Source organism: Bos javanicus, chromosome 16 (assembly GCF_032452875.1).
Source record: "Bos javanicus breed banteng chromosome 16, ARS-OSU_banteng_1.0, whole genome shotgun sequence".
NCBI lineage: Eukaryota > Metazoa > Chordata > Mammalia > Artiodactyla > Bovidae > Bos > Bos javanicus.
In genome coordinates this window covers 18817205-18839436 of record NC_083883.1, presented here as the reverse complement: position 1 = coordinate 18839436, position 22232 = coordinate 18817205, and positions in this window count along the sequence as shown.

Genomic DNA, 22232 nt, shown 5'->3' with positions numbered 1-22232 from the left:
AGCAATGTAGTACAGCATGCATGTAATCAATATGAGAAACGTTTAACCTACCTCTCTCAGTAACTGATATAACCAACAGAGAAAGATAAAAATATATTGTCTGAGCTATATGATTAACACACCTGACTGAACTGACATAAATATAACACCAAACCCAACAATGACAGAATATGCTTTGTTTTCAAGTGCCCATGGGACATAAACTAAAACTGAACATTTACTGGAAAGTAAAGCAAGACTTAAGAAAGAAAGAAAAGAAAGAAAGTGAAGTCACTCGGTCATGTCTGACTCTTTGCGACCCCATGGTCTGTAGCCTACCAGGCTCCTCAGTCCATGGAAATTCTCTAGGCAAGAATTCTGGAGTGGGTTGCCATTTCCTTCTCCAGGGGATCTTCCCGACCCAGGCATTGAACCTGGGTCTCCCACATTGCAGGCAGACACTTTACTGTCTGAGACACTAGGGAAGCCCTTCTTAAGCAAGACTTAAGAAATTTCAAACGATTTAAATCATTCAGTATATTCTCTGACTACAGAAGAATTACATTAGAAATTGATGATGGAAAGATAACCAGAAAATATGGAAAGAACCACAACTAGATGAGGTATTTGTTCATGGCAAAGGGAACACAGAATTGGTAGTGGAAGAAGGTTGTTGTACATATCAGCTGTGACCACAAGACCAGTTACAAAAACAGGGACTGTAATTGCCAAGAGTATTTCTTCCCTATTTTATTTTAAGTGTGTTTGTGTCTGTGTGCAATAAGCAAAGGCCTTTGTTTTGTTTCCACTCTTGTCCTCTTAATATGTAACATAAGATGTATTAATCTGTATAATTCTATTTAAGAACTGTTAACTTTACATCGCACTATTTAAGTTATCCATGGTGAAAGAAATTTGCAACCCATTCCAGTACTCTTGCCTGGAAAATTCCAGGGACAAAGGAACCTGGCTGGCTATAGTCCATGGACTTGCAAAGCATCAGACACAACTGAACACACACACACACACACACACACACACACACACACATTCACTTTTAAATTATAGAACATCAAGAAGAGTTGTATATTACTCCAGGCCATGGCATTCACATTTGGTAGCAGAGGGATTTAGTATGTTTCAGTCATATGCAGAATAGTTGTATCATATGAAGCACAAGTATGATCTTCTTAAAAAAAATATATATACATATATATATATATATATATAAAATTTCTTTTTGGCTGCATTGGATGTTATTTGCCACACATGGGCTCTTTGTGGTGGCATGCAGGCTTCTCTTCAGTGGTGGTACACGGGCTTCAGAGCATGGACTCAGTAGTTGCAATGCATTGGCTTAGTTGCTTCCTAGCATGCGGAATCTTATTTCTCCCACCAGGGATTGGACCCACATCCCTGTATTGTAAGATGGGTTCTTAACCACAGGACCAACACGGAAGTCCCATGTATGACCTTTATTGTCCTTATTTGAAGATTAAGTAGTGTTTAAGTAGATGTGTGGGGCTTCCCAGGTGGCTTGGTGCTAAAGAATCCACCTGCCAAACAGGAGACTTGGGTTCAATTGCTGGGTTGGGAAGATTCCCTGGAGAAGGAAATGCCAACCCGCTCCGATACTCTTGCCTGGGAAATCTCACAGACAGAGGAGGCTGGTGGGCTGCAGTCAGTGGAGTAGCAACGAGTCAGACATGACTTAGTGACTTAACAACACCGACAAAGGAGATGTGTAATGGATAGGATATGCAACAGCACTACTACTGTTAAGTTATAGTGAGGATAGCAGTCCTGCTTAGCTTGCCCAACTTGAATGGGAAGGCTTCAGGAGAATATAGATGTTAAATGCTCAGATGATGGTTTGGGATAAATTTCTTGAGAAAGTTATCCGGTATGAATGTTGTTTTTTAACCATTATCAGATTTTATACTTTGGTCTATTAACATATTAGCAGTTTTTCAAATGTTAAATAGTTGCAAAATTTCCAGAACTAATGCACATTATCTTGGATTATATTTTAATGTATTACCGAACCGTTCTTATTTACATTTGATTTAAGAATTGTACACAAGTGAGACTGACTGTTTCATTGTAAACTTTGGCATATTAAAAATATCAGTGTTTGTGATTTACTCGACACAAAGGAAAGCAAATAGTATAATCCTTTTCTGAATTGCCTGATTTTCTTTAATAAACTGGATGAACTGATTCATTGTTTTGCTTACATGAACGCAGGACTCTGGAGTAGTTAGTAACCTTTGACATTGTTGACATTTCATTAATGTGATTCAGATTAATGCATGGATAATCAGAATGTGAGCAGACATACTCAATTTTGAAAACTGGCAGTATCACTTTGTTACCTTTGGAACCTACATTTCCACTCTTAGGTGTGTAACCAGTAGACATTCTAACTTGCAGACATCAGAAATGATACAGAACAAGATTTAAAGCACCACTACTTATAAGAGGCAAAAGATGGGCATGCTCCTCGTGTCCATCAGGTGTATAATGCACAAGTAATTTGTGGTATATTTGTACAGTAATATTCAGTGATAATGGAAGTTAAGATATTAAAACTATAAAAAACATGGGTAAATGTCATAAACATAATACTAAGAGAAAACAGCTAAAGGCAGAAGATGTCATTCTGCATGATTCCATTTATATAAATCTCAGAATCAGATAAAACAAATTAATGGTGATATATATAAGTAAAGGTAATGTTTCTTTGGAAGGGGACTGGAAGTATAGATGATAAAGCTACCTATCTGATGGGAATGTGCTATTTTTCAAAATTTCTTGCTTTGTAAATTTCACATTATGAAAACTCATAGTGTTGAACACTTCAGATTTGGTTTCTCTTTATCTTTATGCTATCCATCAATAAAACTTCACTTGATTACTAATATTTTATTGTTTTTTAGAAAGAGTAGAGAAATTTTTAGTGAATATGACAATAATATGTTGTATTTTATTTGCACTCCTTCTGTGAGATATGATTATTACAGATAAGACAAAAGAAATCTGATGAAATATTTTATTTCTTCTGAACAGAAAAAAGGCATTTTTGATGTGCCTAACAGAATAGAACTAATTAAGATAAAATCTAGTCACACAGAAAGAGAAACACTTATGATTGTATTTTATGTTAGTGAAACATCAATTTTCTCTTTCATTCTGTTAAGCAACAAGACATTAATGTGGAAATTTATTTCAATGCTGCTGCTGCTGCTGCTGCATCGCTTCAGTCGTGTCAGACTCTGTGTAACCCCATAGACGGCAGTCCACCAGGCTCCTCTATCCCTGGGATTCTCTAGGCAAGAATACTGGAGTTGGTTTCCATTTCCTTCTCCAATGCATGAAAGTGAAAAGTGAAAGTGAAGTCGGTCAGTCGTGTCCAACTCTTAGCAACCCCATGGACTGCAGCCCACCAGGCTCCTCCGTCCATGCTAGAACTCATTTTATCCTGTGCTTGATATTTTATAAAACATGTGATAATATATGTTTGAAATGATGTTTTTTTTTTACCTAGCATAAATTTGCATAGGTATAAATAATTATGTGTTGCATATAACTTTTTACCATTGTACTTATAGTTTTTAAGGCACTTACAAACAGAATTATACACACAGACTAAAGATTACATTAAAAGATATACTTAATTCCTTATTTCTAAACGAAGACTTTCATCTGCTTCTCCAGTTTGTTTTAAATTTTGGTTTGCTTATACTGAACAAACTATGTAAAACAGATAAATAAGTAATATATAAATACTGTATTATAAATTGTGGTAAGTAAAATGTAAACAACAAACCTGGTTGCCCTGATACAGAAACCAGGGAATGAATACACATTTGAGAGGGATAAATGGTGACCACTTTGAGAAGGAAGGCAGCCTATATATAAGTTGCTACCTCCCCTCACTAGTGGCAGTGATGGAATTCCATCTGAGCTATTTCAAATCCTAAAAGATGATGCTGTGAAAACGCTGCACTCAGTATGCAAGTAAATATGGAACACTCAGCAGTGGCCACAGGACTGGAAAAGGTCAGTTTTTACTCCAATTACAAAGAAAAGGAAATGCCAAAGAATGCTCAAACTACTGCACAATTGCAGTCATCTCACATGCTAGCAAAGTAATGCTCAAACTTCTCCAAGCTAGTCTTCAACCATGTGTGAACAGAGAACTTCCAGATGTTCAAGCTGGATTTAGAAAAGGCAGAGGAACTAGAGATCAAATTGCCAATATCAACTGGATCATACGAAAAGCAAGAGAATTCCAGAAAAACATCTCTTTCTGCTTCATTGACTATGCTAAATAACTGATATTGCACTAGTCCAAATAAAAGCTGATAGCAATTTGGATGAGTGTGGAGATGGAGAAATGTGAGTATATTAGAGAAATATTTAGAGGTATAATTGAAGTTACTTCATTTTGTGGTAAATATGGAAAGAAGTGCAGAAGATCAGGGAATAAAATTTAGTGTTATTTATTGGAAGAATCATACATTGAGAGTAATTAATCATATTGAAGTTGTATTTTGGAGTTTTACATTTGATATGAGACATTCAACTGGCAATTTTTAAAAAATGGTAGATGGGAATAGTATGGGTAAATGGCAAGAGAAAAGGTGAGATTGTGAGATTAAAAAATTGGGAGTCATAAGCAACCTGATGTTTCATCCATGGGACTGAACAGAAAAAAACTTTGATAAGAGGAGACCACTCAATTCTGAGACCTTTTCATTAGCCCCATGTGAGCATTAGAAATAAATTAATGAAGGAGAATAATTTAAATGTATTTTAAATCAATATGCTCTAAACATCAACTTCAACAGAATAAAGCTTCTTTCTTTTTCTTAATTTGAAATGTGTCTACTTAATGTATCTGAGTTTTTGCATAGAAGAATCTGAAGGTATATGCAAATAGCTACTGTAAAATGAGTTTTATTAAATAAAATCTCCATTTCAAATGATCAGGGTCTAATATTTCAGGTGGCCTAGACTTAATCGAGTGTATTCTACCCTCTTTAGGGTACTGACCTAATCAAATTCCTATGTTGATATTCACACTCAGTCTGAAAACAAAGGCATAGAATTTTACTTTTTTGTTAAAGATTATAATTTTATCTTATAATACATTGCTAAACATTATGTTCTTAGACTAAAGCTACTTTATATAATCTATTTTCTCCATAAAGAAAACCTCTGCACATTCTGTACTTCAAACTTTTGCTGACAGTGGAGAATTATAAATGAGAAACTTTCAAAATAGCCCATTTTGATTGAAGTGACATTAAAGTTATAATCTGAAATCTCTGTCTCTGTCTTAGCTCTGTTTGCTCTTTAGCAGGGCTATTTGACATGGTTTTATTTACTCAATCTACAGTTTATACTTTTCCCACTCTATTGCACCCCTAAAATATTTTTTGAATTTTTTTTTATTTTTTAAATTATGGAAGTATGATAACACATTTATAGGAGACTTGAAAAATATAGAACAAAGTTATATATGGTTCCACTATATATTACAATTATAAAATACTTTTTTTATTTATTTAAAAAAACTTTATTGTGGTATAGTTAATTTACAATGTGGTGTTAATTTCAGGTATACAGCAAAGTGAATCAGTTATATTAATATATATACATATAACCACTCTTTTTTAGACTCTTTTCCCATTTCATTTTTGTTCTCTTAAACTCTACAGGAAGTTGAAAACATTCAAATGACTCAAAATATTAAAATGCTCCTCTGTATTTAATTGCTTTTAAAAGTGACATATTTTGAACATTACATCAGTAGCATTAATCTGCATTACATTAATGAAATGTCAAGGAAAATACAACTATGTCAGAGGGTACTGGCAACTCCAGAGTCATGCATTCAGATGAGCAAAACAATGGATGAGTTCATCCCATTTGTTAGGAGAACAGGCATTGCAGAAAATGATCGTGCCGTTTATTTGCGTTACTTTGTAGAGTAAATCACCAACACTGATATTTTTAATATGCCAAAGGTTGTAAAGAACTAGTCAATCTCACTTTTGCATAAACCCTAAATCAAATTTAAGTAAGAACAGTTCGGCAGTACATTTAAAAATATAATCCTAGTTAATGTGTGTTTTTTTCTGGAAATGTCACAATTATTTAATATTTGGAAACCTGCTAATATACCAAAGTAAAAATATATAATAATGGTTAAAATACAACATTCATCCTGGGCAACTCTATTATAAATAAAAGACTACTTCCTTGACATAACAGATTTATCTCAAGCCAAATTTAAGAGCTATGTGCTCCTAAAGCTTTCCCATTCAAAGTGGGCAAGCTAAGCAGGACTGCTATCCTCAAAGGCACTTAGTGGTGGGGTTGCATGTCCTAACCATTACAGCAAGAGAAGAAATAGAAATAAAAGGAGAAAAATAGCAAAGAAAATGATCAATTATTATGATCATCTCAAGAAACTAGAAAACCCAAGTAAATGCTATAGTAAGTCTATATTATAGACTAATATGATTAACTATTAATAGTAACAGAAATGTTTCATCTTCATATACTAAGAACAAGCATTTTTGTTTTCCACACTGGAATGGGTCATAGGTATTCTTCACATTATATAAATAACACATTTCTACTACAAAATAGAGAAGACATTGAAATATGTGTCAGAAAGAAAACATTATCAGATATCTCAGCAAATCTGTGCTGTACCTGTAACATACCTATAAGTTTAGGTAAGAATGTGAATGATTTAGCAGAACTGGGTTACTATCACACATTTTCCCCTGAGAGTGCTTTTTGTTTTCTTCAATTCTCTTTCAGCCCCAGCCCTCCATCACTCCAATTTCTTTTCTCCCGGAATTCATTTCTGTGAGGTGATAGTTGTTAGCAACCTTACATATATTTCTTTTTTCTACATTCATACACACACACGCACACACACACACACACATATAGTATAGTGGATGCACACAGATGCCTGTGCATACATAGATTTTTTCCCATTATTTGCTTAATTAAAAATTAAAGGTCACATGAAATAGGCTGTATAACTTTCTCTTCCCACTCAGCTGTACATCATCAAAGATCTAAAAACAACTATTATAGCTCTATTCATTCATTAGTTTTGCAATATTTCTTGACATAATGTTCTGTAGTTTATTAGACATTAGCTGTAATCTCAGTATTTCAGTTGCCATATCAATGTTGAATGAGCTTCCCAAGTGGCATTAGTGGTAAAGAATCCACCTGCCAATGCAGGAGACTTAAGAGGTATGGGTTCCATTCCTGGGTGGGGAAGATCCCCTGGAGAAGGAAGTGGCAACCCACTCCAGTATTCTTGCCTGGAGAATTCCATGGTCAGAGGACCCTGGCGGGCTACAGTCCATTTGATTGGAAAGAGACATGACTGAGCAGCTGAGCACACATCAATATTTTAATGGAAATCCATCTGTTAAAACAATATTAAAAGATTTTAAGGAACTCTGAAAACTGGCTATTATTTAACCTATTAAGAACTCAGACTTGTTCTTCCATTAACAAATCAAAGCTTTAAAAATGGAAATAAAAAAATGAAAGAAATAGGAATTAAGGTTAAGGTAATAAATCAATGCCAAAGAAACTTGTGAATACTGGTTAATTTCCTGACATTACAACTACCCTATTATTTATTATAATTCTAAACTAAGATTTACTTAGCTGTTTCTAAAAGATGAATTATGTCCCATGACTTATTTCTCTTATTACCTAGCAATTTTCTCTCTCTAGGTCACTTTGAAAAAAAGAATATCATATATGTTTACATAGTCATGGTTCCATATCTATCATTTTAATGGTTGAGTTAGTTATAGAGCTTTGATCATCTTTTGGCTTTGTTGATTTTTGCTATGGTCTCTTTTGTTTCTTTTGCATTTATTTCTGCTCTAATTTTTTAAGATTTCTTTCCTTCTACTAACCCTGGGGTTCTTCATTTCTTCCTTTTCTAGTTGCTTTCAAATATCTTTTTTGCCCAATGCCTAAAACTACTTTTTTCTGCATAAAGAATTACCTAAATTGTTGTCAGATATTAATGAATATCTTAGGTGATCCAAGTTCCATGAGGGTATTTTTTTTTCCCCAAGTACTATGTCCTCAAAACCTGGAAAACGTTTTGCACACAGTGCAGATTCAGTAAATATATCTTGAATGAATGAATGGATGAATAACTAGTTACCTTATTATGCAAACTCAACTTTTGCTGTTTTTTAAAGTTTTCTTAGTGATTTTGTAAAAAGAAAAAGATAAAAAAGAAGGTACAATGCCTACACTAGAAGAAACATATGAATAAAAATATAGTACAAAAACAGCAAGTCATATTTTTCTTATTGATAAATATAGATCAATTGCATCATGTTTAATAGGTACAAGGGATTCTTTTAATGTACATATCAAATTTATTTGCCCACTTCTCTTTTGATGGATATTTACATAGTGTCACAGTTTTATTATTGGTAATAACATTGGGATAAATATCCTATCCTTACATTGTTTCTTGTTTACCTGATTTAAAAAAGGACTTCACAGAAATTGTTAAATTACCCTCTTTTAAAGGTTCATATCAATTTATATTCCTGCTGAAAGTGCTTTAGGATGTGAACTCTGGGTATTATCTGTGCGTTTTATTTATTTATTTTTTTTATTTTATTTCTTTTTTTTATTCTTCCAATTTTATTTTATTTTTAAACTTTACATAATTGTATTAGTTTTGCCAAATATCAAAGTGAATCTGCCACAGGTATACATGTGTTCCCCATCCCGAACCCTCCTCCCTCCTCCCTCCCCATACCATCCCTCTGGGTCATCCCAGTGCACCAGCCCCAAGCATCCAGCATCATGCATCGAACCTGGACTGGCAACTCGTTTCCTACATGATATTTTACATGTTTCATTGCCATTCTCCCAAATCTTCCCACCCTCTCCCTCTCCCACAGAGTCCATAAGACTGTTCTATACATCAGTGTCTCTTTTGCTGTCTCGTATCTGTGCGTTTTAATCTTTATAATAGCTGATAAGTGAAAAATGACATTTCATTGTTTGTGTTTATACATGTGGTGTAACACAAGTGGTCAACAGCACAACTTTGGAGTCAGGCAGCTTCGGCTGGAATCCCCACTTCACCACTGAGTAGATAGGGAAAAGCGCAAGTGTTAGTCACTCAGTCATGTCCCACTCTTTGTGAACCCATGGACTGTATAGCCACCAGGCTCCTCTGTCCATGGGAGTCTCCAGGCAAGAATACTGCAGTGGGTTGCCATTCCCTTCTCCAGGAAATAGGGAATCTTAGTTAACTCCTCTGAGTCTCATAAAGTAGGGGTGAAAATAATACATGCTCTCTAGGGATCTTGTGAGAGTGCAGGTGCAAACTCCTTTGTTTATAGCTTGGAAAAGTGCTTTTTTTCAAGTTGTTTGGTTGTGTTTATTATTACCATCATTAAATATAGTTTCTTCTCTTAGGAATAATATCCTTAACTAATGTTGTCTATTTCAGTTGTTATTGTTTATATTTATTATATATATCATATATATATATATGTTGTGTATATATATTTATATTTTGTCTCTATCCATCTGTCATCTATCTACCTACCTACCTACCTACCTACTTACTTACCTATCTACTTATCTATTGGCCTAAAATATTAGGAATATGTGGGCTTCCCTGGTGACTCAGTCAGTAAAAAAAATCCACCTGCAATGCTGGAGACCTGGGTTTGATCCCTGGGTTGGGAAGATCCCCTGGAGAAGGGAATTGGCAACTCACTCCAGTATTCTTGCCTAGAGACTCCCATGGACAATAGGAGCCTGGTCAGCTAGAATCCATGGTGTCACAAGAGCCAGACACAACTTAGTAACTAAACCACCATGATGTATGTACATATACTTTCTCTATCCATCTATCATTTATCTATCTACCCACCTACCTACCTACTTACCTACCTACCTATTTACTTATCTATCTACATAAAATGTTAGGAATATGCATACTTTTTATACCATACTGGTATTTTTTCCTCTGGTCATTTAACTAGTTTCCTAAAGCAGAGGCATTACTTTGCCAACAAAGGTCCATCTAGTCAGGGCTATGGTTTTTCCAGTGGTCATGTATGGATGTGAGAGTTGGACTTTGAAGAAAGCTGAGCACGGAAGAATTTATGCTTTTGAATTTTGGTGTTGGAGAAGACTCTTGAGAGTCCCTTGGACTACAAGGAGATCCAACTAGTCCTTCTAAAGGAGATCAGTCCAGGGTGTTCATTGGAAGGACCGATGCTGAAGCTGAAACTTCAATACTTTGGCCACCTCATGCGAAGAGTTGACTTACTGGAAAAGACCCTGATGCTGGGAGGGATTGGGGGCAGGAGGAGAAGGGGACGACGGAGGATGAGATGGCTGGATAGCATCACCGACTCAATGGACATGGGTTTGGGTGAATCCAGGAGTTGGTGACGGACAGGGAGGCCTGGCATGCTGCAATTCATGGGGTTGCAGAGAGTCGGACATGACTGAGGGACTGATCTGAACTGAAGGCTGTCATAACAAAATACCAAAGACTGGGTGACTTAAACAACAGAAATTTTATTTTCTCATCATTATGGAAGTTAAAAGTCCAAGGTGAAGATGTTGGCAGAGATATCATTTTGCCAAAAAAGGTCCGTCTATTCAAATCTATGGTTTTTCCAGTAGTCATGTATGGATGTGAGAGTTGGACTATAAAGAAAGCTGAGTACTGAAGAACTGATGCTTTTGAGCTATGGTGTTGGAGAAGACTTTTGAGAGTCCTCTGGACTGCAAGGAGATCCAACCAGTCCATCCTAAAGGAAATCAGTCCTGAATATTCATTGGAAGAACTGATGTTGAAGCTGAAACTCCAATACTTTGGCCACCTGATGCAAAGAGCTGACTCATTTGAAAAGACAATGAAATATTACTCAGTCTTTAAAAAGAATGCATTTGAATCAGTTCTAATGAGGTGGATGAAACTGGAACCTATTATATAGAGTGACGTAAGTCAGAAAGAAAAACACCAATACAATATACTAACACATATATATGGAATTTAGAAAGATGGTAACAATGACCCTATATGCGAGACAGCAAAAGAGACACAGATGTAAAGAATGGTCTTTTCAACTCTGTAGGAGAAGGTGAGGGTGGGATGATTTGAGAGGGTAGTGTTGAAACATGTATAATATCATATATGAAGCGGATCACCAGTCCAGGTTGATGCATGAGATAGGGTACTCAGGGATGGTGCCTGGGATGACCCTGGGAGATGGGACGGGGAGGGAGGTGGGAGGGGGGTTCTGAATGGGGAATACATGTGCACGCATGGCTGATTCAGTCGACGTATGGCAAAAAACACTACAATACTGTAAACTAATTAGACTCCAATTAAAATAAATGATTTAAAGAAAAAGAAAAATATCAGTATGGTATAAATAGCATACATATTCCTAACATTTTATGTAGCTAGATAAGTAGATAGGTCGGTAAGTAAGTAGGTAGGTAGGTGGGTAGATAGATAAATGATAGATGGATAGAGAAAGTGTATGTACATACATCATGGTGGTTTAGTCATCAGTTCTTCAAAATCAGTTCTTTAATAAAATAAAGAAAAAGAAAAGACCTTGATGCTGGGAAAGATTGAAGGTGGGAGGAGAAGGGGACAACAGAGGATGAGATGACTGGATTGCGTCACCAACTCAATGGACATGAGTTTGAGTAAACTCTGGGAGTTGGTGATGGACAGGGAGGCCTGGCGTGCTGCTGTCTATAGGGTCACAAAGAGTCAGACATGACTGAGCAACTGAACTGAACTGAGGCCTCCTTCCTTTGCTCGCAGAACTTGTCCCTATGTCTTCATGTGGCAGCTCCTCTGTGCATACACATCTTTGATGTATATGCCTTTTTTTTTAAGAACCACAGTCAGATTGGATTAGGAACCCACCCTTATATCTCATTTGATCTTAGTTACTTCTTGAAAGCCCCAGTCTTCAAATGGAGTCCCAGGGTTAGAGCTTCAACTTTATAGAGCTAGGGGAAGATTCAGTACCTAACACTAATTGTTACTAGCCATGTTATTCCCTGTGATATTTTTGCCTTATGGAATTTTCTCTTAAATCATGTAATTGAAGTTGAATATGCATAGATAAGAGTCCACTTATGATTATAAGTGTGCACTTCAATGAATTATCAGAAACTGAATCCATCTGAGTAATCAATATTCAGGTCACGGAATAGGCTACAAGCAGCACCACAGAAGCTCTCCACCCCCTTATCCCTCTTCCTAAATGCAGTGCCTCCCTTTGCCCTTGTTTTGAACTTTACATAAGTTAATCATATAATATGAACCTATTTGTGTCTGATATCTTTTGGTCAGTAATTATATTTATGAAATCTGCTCATGCTATTGCATGAAGTTTTCTTTCATTCATTTTCATTGCTATGTACCGTTTGAAAATGATAAAAACAATTATACATATTTATACATAAACATTAATGAGGTTTTTTGTTTCCAGTTTGGAGCTGTTAAAAATAACGCTGCTATAACTCTTATGCATGTCTTTTTTGGTACACCCTTGCACACCTCACTGTTGGGTATATACTTCAGAGGAAATTGTTGGATCAAAGGATATGTGTTTGATCAAATATATAGGACCCTATCAAAGAGTTTTTCCAAAGTAAGTGCACAAATCTACACTCTCACTGGCAATGTCTGAGAACACTGTTGGGTGTCCATTTGAATAGTTGTCATCAGACATTTTTATGTGAGCCATACTGGTGGGGGTGCAGTGGTATCTCATTTTGGCTTTAATTTCTTCTCTGATTAATAATGTTTGGATGGTTTTTTAAAATATATTTGGCCTTTTGAAAAATAAGAAAACTTTAAATGTTTATGTAGTTAAAAGCATTCATGAGTTTTAATGTTTAAAACATAATGGGCAAAACTAATACAATATTGTAAAGTTTAAAAGTAAAATAAAATTAAAAAATAAATAAATAAAGATTTCTTCTTTAAATTCACCTGTACTGACCTCTAGCATTTTTCTATATACTTTGTATTTAAATATTTGATCTCTTTGGAATCAATTCTTTATAAGTTTGCAGGTAGAAATCAGATTGTTGCCAGTCCATACATTTTATTGGTTGGGCTCTTCTTGATTGGGTTCATCCATATCTTCTCATCTACTAACTGAAATTTATACTTGTCATTGATGCTGATCCTTCTTTCTGTGAATAAATTATGAGACAAAGTCACCATGTCCATGGGATATATGCAAATAATTTTCCTTTTACTCCTGGAAGTATTTTCTTGTTAAATATGGACCACATCTTCTGCATTGTAAGGTTATAAGTTTTTTCAAGCTAATTCAACCTTCCAGTTTGTTTGATCCTTCACTTCATTATTTTAGAGAGAATTACAGGACACATAGTGTGTTCTGTAAATGACCACCTCTAATGTCTCCGTGTCATATATTAGACATCCAGCTGACCTTGCAGCTCTTAAAAATCAGCTGTATTTCTTTCTGGTAACACATTTTTATTTTTCTCATTTCTAAGATTGACCTATTTTCTGTCTAGCCTAAGTCTCTTGTGTTAAAAGTAAGAAACCCAAGGCACTAGATTTCAAATGTGCTCATGTACAATAGTCTATAATTAGCTTTATGAATTTATTGAATATCCTAGTTTCCATAATCCTAATCAGAGAATGGAATATTTATTTAAGTCTCACCTCAGAAAAATAGATATCTTTAATTATTTAGTCCTCATAATTTATAATAAATTTTCTTATATTCTGAGGTTATATTGGCTAAAACATAGTAGGACTCAATAAATATTTAGGAATGAATGAATAAACTCAACTCATACTGGGAAATGTGTTCATGATCCTTATCAAGAAAGCCATTAATCTAGTTCGTAAATATCCATCTGTTTGGTGTATTGCAAGAATTTGGACCATGAAGATAAAAAGAAAAGGAACAGTGCCAAAAACACATAGCGAAAGCCAAAACTGCAATTAGGTTCTTTGGAATAGAGTCAACACTCTAAATATACTCAGAATAGCGTAGATAGTTAGCAATGTATGGACCAAAGAAAAAGTCAATGTTATGTAAAAATTCTTATAGATACTTCAACATAGCCCTTTTGACACTCATTCCTGTGATCTATCTCTTGAAGGATAAAGTATTAGTCTCAGCTCTGATAAGATTTCTTTTTATGTCTTTCTAATTCCATTTCCCTCTCAAGCTGAGTCAGATGAACTTTCTCTCCTCCCCAAAAACATGTTGTGCTTGTCTCTGCAGTTAAAATTACCAAAACACTTTCAATACCAAGTATATGTTTTTGTGTCTCTCTCCACAGAAATCTATGAGGGCAAGGACCACAGTGTTTATCTTTGCGTTCTCAACTCTCTGCATAATACTCGACACATTGTAAATCCACCGTATGTTATTGTTTAACAGAACCAACTGTAGAATTGAAAGGCAAAGTCTCTGTTGTAAGTACACTTAAGTAAAAGAATTTCCCCTTCATTCACATAGGATTCATCTATGCCTTGGTGTCCTAAAGATAACTGATAATAGCTAATATCTATTTATTATGTATTATGCCCAGGCCAAATGCGAAATGGGGGATGAATTTCTTTGGGCTCCGGTAGCAAGTTAGCACAAATGCAGTGATTTAAAACAGCATATTGATCCCATCACAGTTCTGGAAGCCAGAAGTCCAAAAACAAGCTGTCTGCAGACACTTTGGCCACACCCTATGCTCAGTGATGGCTCAGTGGATAAAGAATCCACCTGTACTGCAGGAGACACAGGGAACATGGGTTCGATCAATCCCTGGGTTGGGAAGATCCCCTGGAAGAGGCGATGGCAACCCACTCCAGTATTCTTGCCTGGAAAATCCCATGGACAGAGAAGCCTGGCGGGCTACAGTCCATGGGGTTGCAAAGAGTCAGACATGGTTAAACGACTAACACTATGCTTGTGTTAAAGCCTGGAAGTGAAAAAAATTTAAAGTTCCCCCAATGATTCTCAATCACGGAGAGGATGGACAATTGCCATATGGTCAAACCCTTTTCCATTGATGAAAGAGATTGGCCCTTGAATTTTAGAGCCCAGATTTTAAGACTGTTAACCTGAGAACTCTCACATAACATTATTTCAACTCTGTCTCAGCTTCTTCAAGTTTGAGATCAAGACTTCACCTTAATTGTTTATCATGAGGAGTAATTGTGGAAACAAAACATAAATAATTACAAAACCTACCATTTGCTGAATTCTTACCATGTGCTTGAGTCTTTTCATGCATTCTTTTGTAGCCCTCTGGTATTACAGGATTTTAATAATTGGTTCTTCTATTCTGTGCAGCCTATATTCCAAACTATTGTGCAGTATAACTTGAATAAAGCAAGATGCTTTTCTCCTTAAAGTCTTTATGGAAACATTGTCAGTAGCTCAGATTGCTTTCTGAAAAGGGGAAATTGAGGGTCAGATTGTTAAGACTACAATAAAATTTAGATACCATAGTTATTCAAAGCAGCTGAAGCCAAGGGGAAAGTGGGAAGGTCTAGGCACCTCCTTGCAAAGCCTGACTTTGTCACAAATGTGTGATTATTTAACTGAAGTCAAGAATTTTCTCTGCTATATGAGAGACTCTCCTATGGGAATAATGATGCTTGCCTAGCATTCTTTTTAAAAGTGTGAAATATATAGAAATCTTTTAAGAAATCAAAAGTACTATAAGAAAATTGTTAGGAACAACAACAAAGCACCATTCCATGATTTAAAAAAGGAGCTAGGCTAGGGAAAGAGAAGCAATTTTGGCCAGGGTAAGGGAACAGGCGTGGTGTTTGGCATAAGTGAGCAAAATCAAAGCAGATTTGTACTGCCTGTATGCTTTCATTTGGATGGTAGTTGTTCATGATATTGCTGTTTATCTTGTTTCCAAATTCTTCCCAGTTTAGTCTTTTAAATTTTCCATATCTAGGGTGGAAGGTGGAGAAGGCGATAGCACCCCACTCCAGTACTCTTGCCTGGAAAATCCCATGGATGGAGGAGCCTGGTAGGCTGCAGTCCATGGGGTCGCTAAGAGTCGGACACCACTGAGCAACTTCCCTTTCACTTTTCACTTTCATGCATTGGAGAAGGAAATGGCAACCCACTCTAGTGTTCTTGCCTGGAGAACCCCAGGGACAGGGGAGCCTGGTGGGCTGCCATCTATGGGTGCACAGGGTCGGACACAACTGAAGCGACTTAGCAGCAGGGTGGAAGGATATTTTAAAATTTCTTTTAGCATGTCTTTGTATATTTGTGTGGGTGAAGAAATCGCATGTTCAAACAAATACTTTTAATATGTTGTTAAAAATAGTGTTACCTGTCTAACAATATTCTTACACACAGAGAAACTTATAAGCATGCTATAAGTTTCTCTGTGTGTAAGAATATTGTGTAATAATTTCTCTGTGTGTAAGAATATTCCTAAAGATAATGATGCTGCCAATAACTTTGTATACATAGGGGTCTGTCATTTAGAGATCAGCATATGTTACATCCAGTAGTACTATTTCAAACAAATATATATCGAATCTCAACTATGATGTTTAAAAAAAAACTTGGCAAAGAATATATTTTAAGATTTTATATTACACTTAAATTTTATTTATCCATTTTATTGAAATTGTTTATTAACTTTAATTTAGGCAACTTTCTGCATTTATTGCTATTTTGTTTATTTTCAATCAAGTGGCCCAATAAGAGAGAAATACATATGCCAAAGTCAGTTTCAACCTTTTCTTTAAATTTTGTCTTGAGTCAAATCTTTTAGAAGTTCAAAAATATTAAAGAAAATTTCCATTTTCACTACAATTTTTTTATTGTTGATCCCTCAGTGCTTTCAGATAATAAGCGAAACGGAGCAAGAAATGTTGAAATATTGCCAATCAGGTTTTCTCATTGAATTTCCAGTCTAAACAAAAATCTCATAAGGAAACTACTTTTACAGTATCTCAAAGAAGTGTTGGGAGTTTAAATAGAAGTCTAGATTTTGGATTATTATTTAAAACAATCCCCAAGTCACCTGAGCTTATCTGTAATGTCATTTAGTCTCCTTTTATGAAGCAAAAGGGACTGAATATAAACCATTTCCATAACAGTATATAATTAGTAAAATACTAATTTTGAAAATCATATTGGCAGGAATAGTAGAAATATTAATAAAACTTAAACTTGAATTTAGTGAAAAATGTCACAGTTGTTGAAATACAAACCTTAGTTCTGTATTAAGTTTGAGAGTTTTTATTTTTTAAAAGCTCATTAGGTATTTTAGTTTCTTAGTTTAGTATCTAAACTTTTTGCATAAGAACATTTATTTTTGCCCTATAAACATTGCATACAAGATAAAGAGGTTTTGAATTACCCTAGCATATCTTGCTCTTGGAAATTAACCTTGAAAAATGGATTTATTAAAGACTGAGAAATCCTATAGTCATGCAGACCCCTAAATTTATTGAATATATTTCACAATAATTTTTAGCATAAACTCTTTTTTTACAGAAGAATTTCTCTCCCCAAATATTAATATCATTCTTTATTAAAAAGGAATAGTTCAAAATGGAATGTTCCTTTTTTTCCCTTCTAAAACCTTGTTGAAATGTCACTAAAAAGTGCAGAAGCGTTTCAAGGCACAAGAGCAAAGAAAAAGAGGTGTGGTGTCATCAGTTTGTCAGAGCTGTGACTGGATTTGTGGAAAATGGGAAGTGGGTGGAAGGGTGTTGACATATAATTAGAGTTGAGGAGGAAATGGGCCAGAAGATGGTCCTAGGAGAGACATAATTGATGTGGCTTTGTTTCCTTTTCAGAGCCCTGGAGAGCAAGGACAGTCAGAATCCTTGGATAGGGATCGCCCAAGAACAGGGCTGACCCAGGAAAGGATGATTAATCAGAGAATCCTCCTCACAAAGCCTCCCTGGCCCCCAGTGCTTCCTACCTGCCATGTGCTGAGTAGCTCACACAGCAGCCATTTCCCAGGCAAATGTTGGAACCCTGAATACATTCTATTACATTTAGGGCAGAACTGAGCTTTTGATGTGATCAATATCCCTGACTTACCCAGCATATCTTAGCTTCTAAGATACTTGTGTGGGCTTGTCTGCTCTCTAGCCATGAGCCTCAGAGCAAAGATCATCAGTTGAAGTACTTGTCTGTATAAGCAGAGCTCCTAGCCAACTCTTTCATAAGTGAAGGGTGAAGGTCCAAGAGAAGAATGCTCACATATGTGGTAAAGGGAAAATACCAACCCAACCGCTAATGGGAGGCAATTTAGTTTTCATTTTCAAGTAAGAATGGACTTCCAAAGTTACATCAAATATTTGATAACACCAGAACAAAAATGTGTTGTTAGTCATTCAGTCATGTCTGACTCTGTGACCCCATGGACTATAACCCACCAAGCTATTCAGTTCATGGGATTCTCCAGGCAAGAATGCTGGAGTGGGTTGCCATTTCCTACTTCAGAGGATCTTCCCAACCTAGGGACTGAACCCTGGTCTCCTGCATTGCAGGCAGCCTCTTTACCATCTGAGTCATCAAGGAAGCCCTAAAGTGAAAATGGATCTAAATAGATAAAAAACATGACTATTTTGAGAAGAAACAGTAATTCAGAGTAGAATTTAAAAAAGAATGGCTTAGTATTCATTTAAAGGTGTAAATATATAATACAATGAAAACCTAGAAATCTGTCATCAAAAACAAATACAGAGATAAAGAGTTATTTAAAATTAAACTGTGATTTATTTAAAAAAAAAAAAAGGTCCACTGAATAAATGAAGATAAAAATTGAGGTGTTTTTCCAAATATTCAGCATAAAAGTAATGAGTTAGAAATTATTAAAAAGGAATTATAAAAGATGGCAAATATCAAATATGATAAGAACAAGAAGTAAAATGATAATAACAATAATAATAATTAAAAGTACCTTTTCAAAGTTAAACCTTCAAATAATGAGGTATTAATTGCTAAATACAAATATGAAAAATGACTCACAGACTTTATAAGAATCTTGAAAAGTGTAAATATTTTTAAAAGCAATTTTTAAAAAGGCTCACTGTGTAATTTTTAATCCAATTCTGGACAAGTTTATAGTTAAGAGGTTGCTGCTAAAATTATTCTAGGACAGTAAGAATAACCCAAGATGGCCCCAGACACAGTGTGACTTCTGGTAACTATATCTGTAAAGCAATGAAATTGAGTTGGCATCCAAATTCCCATCAGCAACACTAGATACTAGAAGACAGATAAACATATTTTCAGTGTACTTAGGGAAAATTATTGTAAGCATAAAATTTTATAGGAAGTCAGCATTATGTCAAATACAAGGACAATATGAATTTCCACATATCTATATAGTCTCAGAAAATGTACCTTTTGTAAATTCTTCCTGGAAAAAAAAAAGGTTTATATAATGCTTAGATGAAAATAGTAAGCAGACAAGATGAATAGTTAAGATCAAAGAAACAATAGAAACAAGGAAAAGAAGTCCTAGTTTAACAGCTAAGTATGCAGTCATCCCCTAGAGCAAATGGTTTATGCTTTAGCAGAAAGGAGTAGGCCTCATGCAAGGACAGTCTTTAGAAGAGCATGGACTGAATGTAATAAGTAGTTTAGTTAGAAGAAATGCCCATGTACTGACTCACTTTTCTGTACAGCAGAAACTAGCACAGCATTGTAAAGCAATTATACTCCAATAAAAATTAATTAAAAAAAAGAAATGTCTGTATTAAAGGTGTAATAAAAGTGAGTGCCTAGGGAAAAGGCAAGGTAATGATAACTCTTTAGTTCAGTTCAGTTGCTCAGTCGTGTCTGACTCTTAGCAGCCCCATGAATTGCAGCACTCCAGGCCTCCCTGTCCATTACCAACTCCCTGAGTTCACCCAAACTCTTGTCCATTGAGTTGGTGATGCCATCCAGCCATCTTATCCTCTGTTGTCCCCTTCTCCTCCTGCCCCCAATCCCTCCCAGCATCAGAGTCCTTTCCAATGAGTCAACTCTTCGCATGAGGTAGCCAAAGTATTGAGTTTAAGCTTTAGCTTCACTCTTTCCAAAAAACACCCAGGACTTATCTCCTTTAGAATGGACTCTTGCAGTCCAAGGGATTCTCAAGAGTCTTCTCCAACACCACAGTTCAAAAGCATCAATTCTTCCGTGCTCAGGATTCTCCAGGCAAGAACACTAGAGTGGGTTGCCATTTCCTCCTCCAATGCATGAATGTGAAAAGGGAAAGTGAAGTCGCTCAGTTGTGTCCGACTCTTAGCGACCCCATGGACTGCAGCCTACCAGGCTCCTCTATCCATGGGATTTTCCAGGCAAGAGTACTGGAGTGGGGTGCCATCACCTCTCTAGGTAAATGCTTGGCTTTTGGAAGAATATTTAGTTAGGTTGTGTGGCTGAGAACTTTTATGTTATATTCCTCTGAATTGCCTTTTTTTTTTTTTAACCATATGTTAAGCTCATGTTTTGTAACTATAAACTTTTTAACCCAGAAATATAATTGTCCAAGCTATATATAGTTTCATGTTGAGATTAATAGAATCATACCACATATAATGTTTTACAGTTTCTTTTTTAATTGAATAACATGTTGTTTTAGTTAGTTTTCCATGTCTACAAAAGTAGTTCTAACATCCATTTTTAAAACAGAATGATTTGACTGTATCATATTTTATCAAACATTTTCCTTTCTCCTGAGAGCACAGATAGGTCCCATGTACTTAATATTATAAATTATGTGCAGTAATGTACCTCCACATTTATTATTGCATGATTTGAAAATGTCAATTTAGACTAAGTTTAAGAAAAGAAAAGAATTATGAGGTAAACTGGTATGAATATATATATACATTATATATGTGTATATATATAGTGTGTGTGTGTGTGTATATATATAATATATATATTTATATATATATATATATATATATATATATAACTACACACACTTCCGAAGTATTTAAACCAATAAAAACACCCCAAAAGGCACATGGTAGTGCCTGTACCATATCCACACCAACACTAAAATTTAACATGCATCAGAACAAATTGGATAACTTATTAAAATAGAGGCAGCTGGTCCCTCAGCAGGTGGAGGTAAACGCTGGGATCTGCAAGTCCCCAGGTGATGCTGATGTTGCAGGTCAAGGAACTTCTCTTTGTGAACCACTGTATTATGAATTAGAAAATGCATTCTTTTTTTTTTTTTTATCAAATATCACACTTGCTTCACGCTGTGCATATTGCTGTGAGCTTTGCAAATTGTAATGAGTGATGGATTATATTTAACTGTTAGTACAGAGACATAATTACAATTGTTTATATAAACTACACATTTTTTTCCTTAAAAAAGAAAGTCTAGAGGTGCCCCAAGGACATAGACAAATTCATCAGAGACTTCCTCCTTTCTGCTCCACCATCCTTGGCATATTGCTTCCTTCTTTAAGGTTGTCTCACGGTCCAAGAGGGCTGCTGCAGCCCTCACTATCTTGTTTGTGTTCCGGGTAGAAGGGAGGAAGTAGTGAAAGTGAGAGTCGCTCAGTCACGTCCAACTCTTTGTGACCCCAGACTATACAGTAGACCATCCCCATGGAAAAGAAATGCAAAAAAGCAAACTGGCTGTCTGGGGAGGCCTTACAAATAGCTGTGAAAAGAAGAGAAGTGAAAAGCAAAGGAGAAAAGGAAAGAAAATTCTGAATGCAGAGTTCCAAAAAATAGCAAGAAGAGATAAGAAAGCCTTCTTCAGCAATCAATGCAAAGAAATAGAGGAAAACAACAGAATGGGAAAGACTAGAGATTTCTTCAAGAAAATCAGAGATACCAAAGGAACACTTCATGCAAAGATGAGCTCGATAAAGGACAGAAATGGTATGGACCTAACAGAAGCAGAAGATATTAAGAAGAGATGGCAAGAATACACAGAAGAACTGTACAAAAAAGATCTTCATGACCCAGATAATCACGAAGGTGTGATCACTGACCTAGAGCCAGACATCCTGGAATGTGAAGTCAAGTGGGCCTTAGAAAGCATCACTATGACCAAAGCTAGTGGAGGTGATAGAATTCCAGTTGAGCTATTCCAAATCCTGAAAGATGATGCTGTGAAAGTGCTGCACTCAATATGCCAGCAAATTTGGAAAACTCAGCAGTGGC